Below are 3,288 nucleotides of genomic sequence, written 5' to 3'. Positions count from 1 at the left end.
GTCCAGAGGTGCCCTAGCTCACCCAAGGCTCTGGTTGGGGGGATGGGGGGCCTTCATGAGCAGGGGCTAAAGGCAGGATTCTACAGAGAGGCCCGGGAACATTCCCAAAGTTGGCCACCAGGTGTCGCTGTAGCTACGCACAGTTATTGTCCCAAGCATTGAGAAATGATCATTTCACTTTACAGACAGGGAAACTGAGTCTCACAGAGGGGAAATGATTTGCCCTAAGTGACTCAAGTACTTAATGGCCTTGATCCCAGCTCCTTTACTCCAAGTCCAGTAAATGCCCTTCATAGACAAAAGAGGAACCTGGGGAAAGGCGACGAACAGAAGGACTGGGTCTTAGTTTCCTTATCTGCAAAATGGGATGATTGTACTTGGGAGTCTCTAAATCCGCTGACATTTAAGTTTCCTCTTAATCCCTGGTCCCATTATCCTCCCCCTATCAATAGTGAATTCCTTGAGGGCAGGGGGCTGTCTTGCTCCAGGCCATCCAGCTTCCTGCCCCCTAATCCTGTCCCAGGCACAGTGGATGGATGATGACCTAGTAGGCTGTGAGTGATCTCATCTCCCTGCGGAGTTTCACAGGAGCAGGAGGCATGGGAGGAGGTCAGAGATCGCCAGCAGGTCCTACGTCCACAGGAGTTCTGACCTGGGAGTCAGGGGACCCAGGTGTGAGTTGAGCAGCCTTTGGAGGGCCTCAGCTCTGGGCTTCTGTTTGTCATAGACTGTGAGCCAGAAGGGGCCGTAGAGCCCATCTCCATCCAGCCCTTCCCTAAGTTTGCCCAAGGGAAACAGGTTTAAAGGCAGAAACCAACCTTCCTAAGGTTACATAGGTTGTTAGTTTCAGAGCTGTAGATGAGGGCATAGGTCTAATGGCAGAACATTTGTCACTTCATCCATCAAATGAGGATATCCCAGGGTCACAGATTTGAGGCTGGAGGGAGCTCAGAGATCATCTAGACTTGAAGGGGTTCTTAAGCTGGTGCTTACAGACCCCCAAGCCATCCAGGGATAGATTTCTGACAATAATATCAATAGCTAGCATTTATATTACACCTTGAGGTTTGCGCTTCTCCTTTGATCCTCAGAAGAACCCTGGAAGGTAGGTGTTATCATTATCCCCATTTTTACATATGGAGAAACTGAGGCAGGTAAAGCGTGTATTAATTTTGGGATTGGAAAACCTGGGTTCCAATCCTGGCTAGGACCCTTACTCGCTGTGTGACTTTGGGCAAGCCACCTCCTCTCTGGGTCTCAGTAGGCTGAACTAAGATCTCTGGAGCCAGAGACTGAGCGTAGCTCCAGAGAAGATGCTCAGCCTGGCAGGGTCCCTTGGCAAGGCCAGCCTGTGGACTTCTGTCTAAGGGCCCCTAACCTTGACTCCCACTCCAGATCTCTTGTGTCCATCTATATAGTTACATGTACACCTGTTATCACCCTACCCTCTGCCATCAATTGTAAGCTGCCTGAGGGCAGGGACTCCCTCCTTTTTATCTTTGTCTTCCTGGGGCCTGGCACAGTAGAATCACAGCATCTGATTTCGAGCAGGAAAGGACCTCAGAGGCCCTGATTTTACAGAGGAGGAAACTGAGGCCCATAGTGGGAAAGGGAAAGAAGACCTTGTCCCAGGTTCCAACGCTAGTAACCAGCCAGGCTGGTATTTAAATCCAGGTGTTCCAGCTGTGGCCACGACAAGAGGTAGCATCCCTAAAGCGAAGGGGGAAGGGGGTGTTTCTCTTCTCCCAGCCCTCTCTCTAACCTCCCCGACAGACGCTGCGATCTAGCAGAAGGAAGGGAAGGGAGGGGGCGCCTGTCACGGGAGGGAGCGTCGGGAGAGGAGAGGAGAGGAGTAGCATTTATTTTTAGATAAATTTAAAGCCTAATTTGTGAGGCTAATATCAATCAAACTGAGCGGTGGCGCGGCCTCCCAACCCCCTCCCTCCCGGGTCTGCCTCTCTCGCTCTCGCTCCTTTCTCCCAAGTCGCTTCTCCCTACGTAATTCCTCCCTCCCGGCTGGGCGCTTCGCAGTGCCTCCCCCCCTCACTCCCACAGCACCGCGCCCCCAGGCAGAGGGCGTCCCGCTTTCTTGCCTCCTCCTCGTTGGTCTGGCTGCACTTTGGGAAACTTCAGCATCATTATTCTAACACCAAAGGGCTTTTGCTGGGCGTTAAGGACGGTTCCTTTGAAAGGCACGCCCAGCTCGGCCCCGAGGCAGCGTGCGCCCGCACCCCCGGCCGCCTGGGCCGTGGTCCATATCGGGGGTGTTCCTCCACTTACGAACCTGGGCCTAAGGGAAGGAGGAAGGGGGCAGGGGCTGGGGTGGGGGAGATGCTCAAGAGCGGAGAGGGCTGGTCGAGGGATCTTCTACTCCCCACCCGGCTGCTGCCAGGCCTACGGGGACCTTCACCTGCCCTGGCTCCACATGCCCCCCCCATCCCCCCGGCTGGAGAGAAAGGCGGAAGCAGTATCCCCTCCCACCTCCGCCTCCCCTACTCTGAGCGGCGGTCCACTGAGAATCTCAGGCGGTCCATTACCCTCGTGCCGATTATTTGGAGAGCAGAGGCGTTTAAGGACGCGTTTGGTAAAAGGGACACCCCTCCTCTTCCCCCCCACGGCCCCTCCCGTCTCAGCCTCTCCGAGAGCAACCCCGCATTGCACCCGTCCTCCCTTACACGGGTTAAAGAGGCAGGAAGGGAGGGGAGTACCCCCCCTCTCCCCCAGCTCCCTCCCTGCTTTGGGGGCGCAGGGCAAGCGGTGTTCCCTCTGGAATCTCGAGGACCTGGAGTGGGGGTGGGTATTTCACTCCAGTCTCTGAATCTGGCAGGGGATGCCCGAGGGCAGAGGGCGGAGTACCCCAACTGAGGGCGGGCCCCAGGAGGGGCAACACACCCCTTCCTGCCCACCACCGTCCCTTTCTCTCTCCAACACACACTGGGACCATTATCCCACGGAATGGGAATGTAGCTGAGGCAGGGGCTGGGCTGGGGGCCTGAGATAGAGAAAGAAGCCATTAGCACCGCTCCCCCCTGGTCTTCTCCCCCCCCCCCCACCAGCTGCAAAGGCTTTGGGCCAGATTCAACTTTGCCCTCCTTCCTTAAAAAACAAAAACAACCCCCCCCCAAAAAAAAACCAACCAAAGAGAAAAGTCCAAACAGGGTTCCAGAACCCTCAATCACTACTCTCCTGCCATATAATATGTCAGTTAGGGGGCAGATATTTGTCTGCCAGATGTTCCATCCACCATCTGGGCAGCCTGAATACTGATTTGGGGGCAGCCATGGAGGG

The sequence above is a fragment of the Phascolarctos cinereus genome, unplaced genomic scaffold (assembly GCF_003287225.1).
Source record: "Phascolarctos cinereus isolate Bilbo 61053 unplaced genomic scaffold, phaCin_HiC Scaffold_4;HRSCAF=312, whole genome shotgun sequence".
Classification (NCBI taxonomy): Eukaryota; Metazoa; Chordata; class Mammalia; order Diprotodontia; family Phascolarctidae; genus Phascolarctos; species Phascolarctos cinereus.
Note: the sequence above shows the minus strand (reverse complement) of the source record.